Genomic DNA, 12,809 nt, shown 5'->3' with positions numbered 1-12,809 from the left:
CAAATATTAAGTTTGTAAGGAATAATCTGAGCATGAAATCGAATGGGTTTAAGGTCATGAAAGCATCGGGAAAACCTAGGCTATCTCCCTCTTAGGGCACTATGTCCCTCTAAGAAGGCTTACTTCACTAAGACCCTTGAGTAAAACTATGGAGATGAACAATGCACCTACGAGCGAGAACATGATTGAGAGACTAACTTGAGCTCATTCTCACTCGCACGACATGAATACTGAAAGAAGAAAAACTGTTCCTAAAATATCTCATAACCTCCTGTACATAAATGTGGTGCACAACACACCCATGCACAAAACTCTACTAGATACGGCTTTCAAACTTCCTAGGACACTATTGAACCTTTGTCTCTGATACTAAGTTTGTAATGCCCCGAGTCTGGTACCCCAGACGCTACATAATGCTCATAATCCTGTAGGATCACAAGCTAACCCTTGAATGATATTTGTAACTGAGCATTGAACAATACACTGTAAAAATATGGAAAACTGGTGAAGAACTTGCCATAAGGTTCAAAACTAAAATACAATTGAAAAACTAAATACTAATACAACTGTCTAAATATCTAGTCTGAAAACCTCCAAACTGTCTGAACTGTGGAGTTGATGGGACAATCCCCCAACTAACTCTGCCTACTAAACTACTAAATCTAGTAATATAATGAAATAATAGAACATCCTCGAATGATGAGGACTCACTGCTAAGTCTACTGCTGCAGATTGAGTCAAAACTACTAAGGGTGGTCGAGATCCCGTGCTTCTAAACCTATGGTGTAAGTAACCATAGCGCAAGAGAAAAATATGCGTCAGTACGTGAAAATGTACTGGTATGCTAGATGGGGTAAGTCTGAATGCAAGGGCTCATATTCATGAACTATACTAAATAAATAATTTGAGTATGCTGAATGAGGATACATGCATGAATGCATAAAATATAACTGAAATCGTAATGACACTAAATACTGAGTCCCGAATGCTGATTTACTGATATCTGAGTTTGCTAATACTGGGATACTGAATAACTGAATATACTGATATTGATATCTGAGGTTACTGAAACTGATTAACTGTATCTGAGATCAGTACTATCTAATGGGTAATCTCTGAATCCACTGATAATGCTAATGAGTGACTGCATCTAATAGTCCTGAATCTGAGCTACTGACCTGAGTTCTTTTACTGAGACTGATTCTAAAACTGGGACTGTAGAAGGTAGTCATCTAACTGATATGCCCTGAATCTAAACTAGTGGGGTCCAAACTGTTACCCCTGCTGGAAGGGTGTCAGTAACATGCCACGGGTAAAGACAACTACTATGGGCCCAGTCCTAATCTAGCAGGTGACCCCTGAGATCAGCGGGTGATCTAGGAGTATGTCAATCCTATCTAACAGATGACATCTCTTGCGTACACTGGCTATGTAGTTTTGGAACTTAGGGATTACTTTTAGGGATCTCAGTCCTATCTAGCGGGTGATCCCCTATCCCTAGGTTTTCTCGGTGCTGATTCCTACTCCCAACTGAAAGACACTGAACTGATTTCTTCGATCATACTAGGCTTGGATGTACTGTTACTGATCATACTTGTTTGATTAAGATAAACTAGATTCACTGAGTTTCGTTACCTGACGGAATATTACTGAGTTCTAAATTGATTACTGAATTGAAGCTGGAATGCTACTGATACTAAGATTACTGAGATTTCCTAAATTTTGTAACTGGCTAAGTTCTATGGATCGTGGCTTGACTGAGATTATCTTGGAAACTGACACTGGCTCTAGACAATCAGCTAAATTGTCAGGTATTAAATACCCCCAGACTCGATAACATAAATGATATTAGACAGGATAACTCGTACATAACATTACAATAGGCTATCATTCACACCACAATCAATGAGGCATCTCTTCAAGAACTTAGAAGCCTTAAACATATAAATGTATAGGGAATGCATACTAGTATCTCAGAATTCTTTCAACAAGGAATGCATATGAATAGGAATGCATAAATCACATCATAATTAATTCACTAAGGCCTTTCAACAAACACTTGTCATGCATTTACTTATACATAATTGGTGATTTCTCGTCAACATGCTATAATGATTCTATTTCCTTCATATAAGCATTTTATCAAACATATGGGGAGTATACTTTGGTCATATAACATTCGATACACCTAATTAACATGGTTACATCAATCAATATGCATTTTGTAGCATTTATTATGAATATCATTAAATTCACCTCTTACTAGAACCAAAGCTTGGAACTTTGTCATCAAAACATGAATTAAGACTCACCAACATCATAAAAAAGAATTTTCAATTCACATAAATCATGAAACTCATAAATATCGAATCTTTAAATTTAGAAAGGATTCTTGAACTTCTTGTGTGGAAGGAACCCAACAATAAACAACTAATATACCTTAGTTCTTGATTTTTGGAAGATTGGCGGTGGAATTTTCTTGAATTTGGATCTTCAATTGAAAAACCGTTCGTGAGAGAAATTGAGAGAAACCACTATAGTTTGGGTGAAATATGGATGAATCACATGTTTTAGGGTTATATAAGAGTGGGAAAATGACTGAAATAACCCTAGGGTCGTGGCTATTTTAATAACTGGAAAACTGGGTACCGATGCTCTGGTCGATGTGGTGCGATGATGGCATCGATGCGATAGCCAAAACGTTGCATCATGATCGTATCGAGCCTTAGTACTTTTGACTCTGGCAGCTGCAACAATGTTAGCCAACACGGTAGGTGATGTGGCGCGCCAAAAAAAATGACGAGTATTCACAGATTAGAGTTGTTTTCCACATTTTCATAGAAATTTGTTTGTTTTTTTCTAGATTTTTATTTCATAAACCTATTGACCAACTAACTTAATTGAAAAATTTGAAGATTTATTCAACTCTAAACATCTTGAGATTAATTTTAATTGGGACAAATAATAGAACTCAAATAATATGAGAAGGAATTGTTCTACATACCTCAAAACGTTTGAATAACTTGAGAACTGGAGAAGATATTATACTTGTTTTCTTGGATAAATTTCCTTAGATTATTGAGAGCTATGTTTGATAGGAGAATTGGGATTGCTGGACAATGAAATAGTGTGTGAAACTATTGGAGAAAGGGGAATTTTAAATGTGATAAATTGAGGAAAATAGAGGGTCTTTTTTTATAATGCAAAAATTAATGGAAACAAAGGGATGTTATCTGTTGGATAAATAATGTTTTACTGATAGGAAAAGGTCTGGAAACTTTATGAATAGAGGAGTTTTAATTGCTTGTTAAATACAAAAAAAAAAAAATTGCCCTTGAAGGGACTTGGAAAGTTAATGAGAAGTTGTAACACCCCACATTTTCGTGCTAGACATGTTTCATGATCTTTATCCTAATGCATGATATGCTTATGAGATGAAAAATTCTCATAGAAATCACTTTGAGAAAAGTTGAGCTAAGCGCCTTCGATTTGGCCAAATCCTGGTATTTGATTCTACAAGGGTCTAATTTGAACGTGAATAACTTTTGATATAAGTGGAATTTTCATCTCAAGACCCATAAAATGATAGATAATTTAGTTAGGTTGAAACAATACCAATTATGCCTAAATTCGATACCCGAGTGAAAAGTTATGGCCTTTTTCGTAAAAAGTTGTAAGGGCAGGCGATAATCCCTCACCGCGGGGGTTATTCCCCTATAATATGGTAGTCGTTGTGGGGGCAACTCCCATGGACTAGAGGGAACTCCGTGGATTATATTACTTCACTGTTTCAGCTTCTTATGGGTCAAGCGACACTTTGGTCTTTTCCCCTCAACTTCAAATATCTGAAGCATGGATTATAACACCAAAAAGTGCATTAATTGCCCATCGTCCTCAAAGAAACTAATGAAAAAACCCTCCCCTTTCATAAGAATAGTAATCCAAGCTTCCTCTCTCAAGAAAACAAGTATTCAAGTACCCAATGAATAAATCTTTCTTCACAAATCAAGAATCTTAAGGCATGTGAAACTATCCTAAATCTCATGGGCATGATATTTTAACATTTTTAAAAGATTTATAGTATATATGTATGTACGTATAAAAAAGGTGGTTTTGTAAATAGTTAAAGAGCATGGATTGGGAAATACATTTTATGATAAGAATCTTGTTTAAACTATGGAGGTTTTCCCTAAACATGAATTATATTCATGAGTATGAATGTTATGAGTTTGGAGAAGTTATATGAGAGCATGATTTACGAGATTCCGTCTCTTGTTATGAAATTCAGTGTTTTTACATGTTGTGGTTGATTATATGGATGGTTAAAATCTTGATTTTGAAGGTTTACTATCTTTTATGAATTATACTAATTTTATGACTAAATGAGAGAGTGTTTCCATGATTTATAAATTCTCATGCTCCTAATAGAGAATTGCATGTAATTGATGCAAGAGATGACCGCCATATGTTAGAGTATTAAAAAGATAGTTTTTTGGCGTAAGTTTTCATTTCTTGTTGAAATGTGAACTCTCATGTGATGTTTAAATATTTTAGGAGGTCTTTAATATGTTTTAAAATAAGAAGGCCAGTAGATATAATGTAGTATGAAATGAAGGACTTGCAAGTCTTAGTATGATGATAACCTGTTATGATGTACCCTAAGAAGAATAAGAAAAGAACTATTCATAATAAGGATGTACGATTTTAAGAGACTAAAATAGGGCTTAAATAGAGTTATATGGTTATCCAAAGAATGCCTAAGTGCAGATAACTCATTAACCAGAACTGCATTTTATTGATAGAGGTTTTATTTTGCCCTATAATAGGGGATTATACGCTGGCGATAATCTTGAGGCGTAGTAGAGAGCAGAGACTCCAACCCTTGTGGTAAACTTAGGTTGGGGGCTTGGCCACCCAGTCATGGGTGAATTCCATTTAGCATATGGAATTATAGAATTGTAGGGTGTACCATCTAGCTCAGAAATAATACAAAGAGTTGAGTTAGTGTTTTTAGAAGAATGGTTGAAGCTCATCAAAATTATGACCAAATATTTTCAATTATTTTATGATAACATGTTTTTATGAAATGCTCTCACTTATGTGGTATAAAACATATGTTACATTATTAGATTATTTTACATACCAGTAATTTCGTGTATTGACTCCCTATATTTTAGGTTTTGTGGCCTAGTTCCGTGGTCCTGCAACCCAGAAGATTATTTCAAACTTTCCGAAATTGGTGTGCTTCTCTTTCTTTGAAAGGCATCATATGCATTGTGTTAGTTTTCAGTGATTTTATGTTCCGATCGATGTCCTCGTCCCGGTTTAGACAGACTATTATTTTTAGTTTAGTAGAGGCTTTGTATATTGTTTTAGGTTTGTATGGTTTTCCTCTTTGATACATTGTTATGAAGTTTTAAATTTGATTATGGGACTACCAATTTTTCATTTTATCTTCCTCGCTTTTATAACATATGAGTTATGCTTATGATTATATGCTAAGGGGTCTCTTGGGCCTTGATGGTTTGGGATGCCCGTCACGGATAGGGTCTCAGCGCAGGCCGTGACAAACTTGGTATTAGAGCATGATTCATGGCTCCAGGATAGCTATAAATCCATTTCTAGTAGAGTCTTGCTTATGGGTGTGTTGTGCACCACACTTATAATAAGAAGGCTATCGGGTATTTAGAAGTTGTTTTTAATTTTTCTTACTCTAGTTTGTGCTATTGCATCGTCCATATGAAAATTATCCAAATTCCTGCCTTGCTTTAATTTTGTGGGCCATGCCTTATTGTTGAGACAATACTAGTTCAAGAATTTAGATTCCCAACGATGTGGTCCTTTCTGATTGACTTATCCATAAATTTTTGAAATAGCACAACGACTTGAAAGGAGTACGTTAGTGATTCAAAGTGTATTGATTCGAGTGTATACCTCTATCTTAATGCAATCGTGCTTTTCTTCCTAAGGTACAAAGTGTATTCAATACCATTCAAAAATTCTTGTTGCAAATTTCTTGCTTAAGGATAGAGATTGTAATAGAATATGGGAACAATATTTTCACCCAAGTAGTAGTATATATTAAGGTGTCATAGCCTATTGGTAATAAAAAGATCGCAAAGTTATTTAGATGAAGTCACAAGTCTAGAAGTCAGATTGAGGGTGACTTTAATAAAAATAAGCAGCTTTAGTTTTATTACCCTTAACTGAGGGATGGTTTGATATTTTATGGCAATTGGCAATGTTGTTGCAATATTTTTAGATTGTATGGTAGTCTGTGAAGAAATGAATGGGTATGATTGTTATTTATTCAAAGTAGGGAAGGAGCTTAGAGTGGATAGTTATTGTGGTTATAAAAATCATTTATAGGCTGGGAGTAAAAAGAGGTAGATTAGTCAATAAGATATGGACAAATACTTATTATTGTGTATGGAATTTGAAGCCAGTGAGGGATGTATGCGTGGGTAAGTAAATATGATGTGAGAAAGTAGAACATGTTGATATGATTGTAATGAGTTATAATATAAGATTTGAATCGACTATCCCTATTATGTGACCTTACACCACCCCCCTCCCCAATTGTTTTTTCTTTAGTAGTTGTAAGCTAGTACTATATGAGATAAGGTGTGTAGTAGTAGTGTCTTGGAGAGAATGAACTTAAAGGCCATAGTTGCATAAAATAAGAAAATTTGGGTAAAAAATGCAACATGCTTCATCGGTGTTGCAAGATTGGTGTTAGACAATAGGCTTTAACTTTAGATGTGGGTTTTGGTGGTAAGAATAGTAGCTTATGATTATTGATGCATATTTTGTGGGGATGAATTAGTAGGCCTAATGTGATGTGTTAAAGATCTTAGGTTGATGACTTATAAAATGTCAGTGTGTAATTGTGATATATGTATGTGGCCTGGTGTTCAAGTAGAAGTAATGGCTAAATTATCTGATGGATAGGAACCTTAAGTTGTAAGAATATAGTGCACTCGATTTTGAGTTATGAGTATCATGTACACCTAGTCTATGTTCTCAATGTGCGCAGGTTTCTTCGAGTGGAGAAATATAGTGAGTTGTTACATGGTTTTCTGTAGAGTTGAATTGACGAAGAAATTGATAGACTATGTAGACCATTGGTGTAGTTTTAAAAATTTTGATAAGTTATGAGGTCATGATATTAGAGGTGTAATTCTAGTATTCTAAGAAGTTGAAGATGGAGTGTTAATGTATAGAAGCATGGATATCCATACCCATGTTAATGTTAGTGATAAGTCGATGACTTTGGGGGTTGGAGGAAGATATGATTAGTTTTTCTAAAGGGGATGTCCTAGAAAGAATTTAGTGTAATATATTAAAATTATGAAGGGGAATTTGTTTTCATGTGCATGCTGATACACCCATTGTGTTGAGAATTATCGTTATAGATCTAATGAGGGGATATATCCGTAAGTTTAGGATTATGACTTTGATCTAAGAGGGAGATGATGAACTAAGGTAGTTCTTGAATTTTCTCATGGTAGTAAGTTTAGGGGAGAGTCATGATAAATCTATTCCTATTCAAGAAAAATGCTCCTACTTCAATTTATGAGGTCACACTACCGATGTCTTACATACTTAAGTCCTGCCTATGTCCAAGGCCTGAGTTCTCTATGTAAGTCATGTCATGTTCTGACCTCCAAACTAGAAGCCATGATGTCTCAGTTAATCCAATCTTTCATGTATTCAAGCTCTATATTATGATGCTCATGATGCATATAAGTCCATGTGTCATATCATACTTAGTTCTAAGAAACTGTTCTTTCTATATCTTATCGACTCATTTTATTTCGGGATTAGCAAAAGTGATAAGGCTCATGCAAACTCATGACTATATCATCACTAAAAATGAGAAGCAATAGCTTCAAGTATCAATCCTTGTCTTAATCATTTACTTAATGAATTCTGGCCTTATGTTATACGACTTATGATGTATGCACTCATATTTGTCCCTATGCCCAGTCCTAAGAACTCATGTTGTGTTGTGTTTATACCCAAACAACTCTCTACTTATGATCTAGACACTTGATATATGAAGCGATTTATGTCTATTGTATCGTATCTTCAGCTCATGTCCAAACTTGAGTAGTGTAATACGTATAAGTGATAGTCAAATAGTGTTACTCCCATTCATGATGCTTATGCTCAGGACCCTCAATGACCCTCTAAATGATAGTATGATAGTAGTTATAGAAGAGTAGTGGTGACATAGTTAGGGGGAGTAGATGTTCTTTAATGTGAAAATTTTGATGTGATTTCTTTAGCTAAGGTTATAGGAAAAAGAGGAAAGAATGAGATGAACTTTTGTTATGTGAAATAGTTAGGAAGGAGATAGGTAGCAAAAAACTTTGTGAGAGTGATTGAATTTTCTGGTCTTAGTGGGGAGATCTATGAAGTGGGTGCAATAATGATAGGCTTGAATGTTGTGATTGATGAAAAAACAAACCCATGTACTATATGGTTAGTACTCCCTGAAATAAAACCCCAGGGTGTTTGATGGTAGTGATAAGGTAAAGTAGTTTTCTTAAAGGGATGTAGCGTATAGGGGCCCATAGCTTAATCTAGCACCTCTTTTCTCCACATTAATTTTCAACCTAGAAGTAATATACAATAGGACACAAACTCTTATGGTTATATGTGTGATGGGAGAATTGTATATGGGAAATGATGAAGTACGTTATTTAAAGTTTGGGGCATAGACAAGCAGTGTCTCTAAGTTTAAGTCTATTCGTTGTATCTTGTAAGGTAGAGAATGCTTCTTTTCCTATCTCTCATGAAATCCTATTTCAATGATTGTACCGATGATAATCAAGGCTATTATCACCAAATAAACTCATGCCTTAAGTTGTGATGATTATGATCCCTAGAACTCATGTGCAAGGTCATCCCTATGACAAATCTTAGTATCTTTTTTTGGTAAATAAAGAAATTTTATTTGACCAAGCAATTTATAGCATCAAGCAAGGTCAGACCCCTGCTTCTGAGTTTTAACAACTATCTACTTTTAATAGGATCTCACTAACAGGCTAGGAGATCCTTAAAGTAAAATTAACATAGAAAAAAACAACTTCAATTAATAAGGCTTAAGTGCTAAGCTATAGTATCCACACTCAGCTCTTCTTCTTTATCATGGACTTGCTGGTAGTTGCAGTAGCACTGGTGCTCATTGTATGCACAATTGACCCCTAACATGGATGTGGTAAGCAATTTCTCGACACACTCGATCCTCTTGGAATGCTCCTTGCTAGAATCTGATATGATTTGTTTATCTCCCTATGGTGTTGATCGTGATGGCAAACACATTGCATAGGATGACACCTCTAGGATCTTTCCCTTTCTCTTGTTGTGAAACCCATTCAACTTCACTCATCTTCTCTCCAATAGCTCTGTGTACCCCTATCCAGCCTAGCATTCTCTTCCATATCCCCTTTGTGGTACAACATTCAAAGAACAGGCGTTGCTGAGTTTCATCATCACTATTACAGAATATACAAGAATTAGGTACTTGGATGCCAAACTTTTCTAGCCTCTCTCTAGTAGGTAATCATTTTAACACAGCCAACCATAGTATAAAGGATTTTATGGGGTGTACACTATGATTTAGTACAATTTTTTTCCAGGGAAGTTTGGGGATTTCTGGGATCATTGCACCACATACCTTTTTAATAAGGAATTTTGAATTCTGGATGCATGCTACTTGTCTTATCAAGAGATCACGCTGGATCCCTAGGGCTGTCAGGACACGAGATTTGACATAGATGATTTTCCTGATAACCCATGTAGCATTCTGGGGGGTTTCACATGTCTCAATAGAATCATTCTTCAGGTAGTAAGTATGTACCCATTTTATCCAAAGGCAATCTTTTTTCTCAGCTAAAGCCTAGAGTTGTTTGGTGATAGCTGCTTTGTTCCAAAGAGACAAGTTCAGAATATTCAACCCACCAGCAAATTTAGGAAGGAATAGTTATTCCCATGCAAGCAATGCTTTCTGGATGATATAGCCCTTGTCCATAGAAAAACTTTGCAATAGCTTGTGATGATGATCTTCTTTGACAGTAGAAAGATTTGTGCCCAGTAAGTCTGTGTACCAAATAGTATGGCCTTAATCAGTGGCAACCTTCCTGCATAAGATAGTAATTTAGAAGACCAGTAGTTTAGTTTTGCAATAATTTTTTCCACAAGTGGTTGGCTCTGATCAACTGTAAGTTTTTTGGAACTCAAAGGCACCCCAAGTTATTTAAAAGGCAGGGTACCCTCCTCATAATACATGGATGAAAGAATCATTTGCTTCATCTGTGGTTGTATTCCAAAGAAGTAGATAGAACTCTTCCAAAAATTTGCTTGGAGCCCAGATGCTGCAGAAAATCTATGGAAAGCCTGCTGAAGTAAGTTAACTGAGGTGAGGTTAGCTTTACCAAATAATAACAAATACTGTGTGTTTTACCCCCATCTTTTTGCACCTGGGATGGTTGTGAAACCCTTTATTTTGGTCTAGCATGCTCAGCTCCCTGTTGAGGTATTCCATTCCAATTACGAAGAGGTAAGGTGATATAGGGTCACCTTGCCTTATACCTCTTTTGCCTAGAAAAGGTTTTTTCAACCCTTCATTCATCACTAAGGAGTAAGAGACTGAGCTGATACATTCCATTATCCAGTCAATGAAACCTTTGAGGAAAACCCAAATCTTCTAAGTCACTCTTGAGGAAACACCATTCTATTGAATTGCATTCCTTCCTTGGATCTACCATTAGAAAACATCTAAGAGAGAATCCTTTCCTGGTGTACCACTTGAATAATTCATGACTAAATAGAATGTTGTCAATAATAATTCTTCCTTCAATAAATGCTGAAAAGGACCAATAATAGTACCTATTACTTTTTTTATTTTGTTTGTGAGTATCATAGTAATCAACTTGTAGAATGTGTTACAACAAGAAATAATTCTATAGTCTTTCACTTTTGAGGAGTTGATACATTTTGGTATTAAAGTGACTACTGTGCAGCTAAAAGATTTCAACATCTTCCTAGAGTGGAAGAATTTCTTTGCTTCTTGAATTACATCATCTTTTATGGTGTTCCACTGGCTTGTATAGAACTCCACTGGAAATCTATCCACTCGATGTGCTTTGTCCATTGGTATACTCGTAAGAGCTTGCATGATCTCTTGGTTTGTGACCTCTTGAATAAGCTCTACCTTCGGAGAATAGGTTAAGCATGGACCATCCTTGATCACTATGGAGTTTGGACAAGGCATGTCAGTAGCAGTTGTCCCCATGAGATCTACAAAACTTTTAATAAATTCCTCTTCTACCAAGTCAGGGTCAATGATGTTATGTCCCTGGTCATCATAGATAGATGAGATAGTATTCCTGCTGGCTGTGATCTTACATTGAGCATGAAAATGCTTTGTGTTGACATATCCACTTCTAATCCATGTATCTCGGGATTTCTGCCTTAACACTTTTTTCTATACCTGACTCCATTGATGTAGGTCATGAGTTAAGGTTTGCTCCTCTGTGATCAGCTCCTGTTTCAGAGGATTTTCTACAAGCTTTGTCTGTGTGATGTCCAGTTTCTCTCTGATCAGTTGAAACCTCTTAGCATAAGAAGAAATGAATGTATTCAATCCTTATAGGTCATTCTTTAATGTTTTTAGCTTTTGATTGAGTGTGAACATCTTTGTGCCATTAAACTTTTTCCTCCAAGTTACTGCTACAATCCCTGGGAACTCATCGTGCTCCAACACAGTGTAAAATGATTTAAAGGGTTTAGGTTGAGATATCACCTGAGCATTGTATTGGATGAGGATAGGAGAGTGGTCTGATATTCCTGGATTGAGGAATTTAGCTTAAATAGCTCCATATTTCTGCAACCAGTATGGATTCCCAAGAGCCCAGCCAATCTTTGAGGAGACCCTGTGATCCTATAGTTGTTTGTTGCAAAAGGTGTAAAGACATCCTTTTCCCTTAAGAGGAGTGAGCTAGAATAGATCTACACTGTCTCTGAAATCCTAAATTTCTGCTTGTGTAACCGCTAAGCCAAGTCTGTCTTCAAAGAAAGGACAACATTGAAGTCCTTACTGAGCATCCATAGTTCCTGGATGGATGTTCCTATCAGTTTCAGCTCCTCCCACATTTCCACTCTCTCTTGCATACTGTTCTTTGCATATACAGGGGTATCATAAGTTGAGAAGGCACCACTTGCATCATTCCCAATTCTTAGTATCTCACGCTTCATGCTTACACGTTTCAGTTGGGGTGACCATGTAGCTCTTTCGATGCCTTCACATATTTTGTTAAGAAAAAAATGTTCAATGCGAGGTTACGTTCTTTATTCCATACTTTTCGAGCTTCAACAATTTCCTACCCATTATTCGGGATGAATGATCCCAAGGGGGAGGTAATGTAACACCCCACATTTTTAGGCTAGATATTTAACCATTATTCCTACATGTGTAAGCTCTAATACCATGATTTATACTTGAATACATGTGTCATGATCTTTATCCTAGTTTGTGAAGTGCTTATGAGGTGAATAACATTCATAGAAATCACTTAAAGTGAAGTTGAGCTAAGAGCCTTCAATTTGGCCAAATCCTGATATTCGATTCTATAAGGGTCTACTTTCAATGTGTATGTCACGACACGAACTAGGGTCTAGCCGTGATGGACATCTCGAACCATGAAGGCCCGGATGCCCTTCTCTATCTGATCTAGTAATCATGCACAACATTTATATCATAAAATAAAATGCGGAAATAAAATATGATACGGAAACATGGT

This window comes from Capsicum annuum, chromosome 9 (assembly GCF_002878395.1).
Source record: "Capsicum annuum cultivar UCD-10X-F1 chromosome 9, UCD10Xv1.1, whole genome shotgun sequence".
Classification (NCBI taxonomy): Eukaryota; Viridiplantae; Streptophyta; class Magnoliopsida; order Solanales; family Solanaceae; genus Capsicum; species Capsicum annuum.
This window is presented reverse-complemented; position numbering follows the sequence as displayed.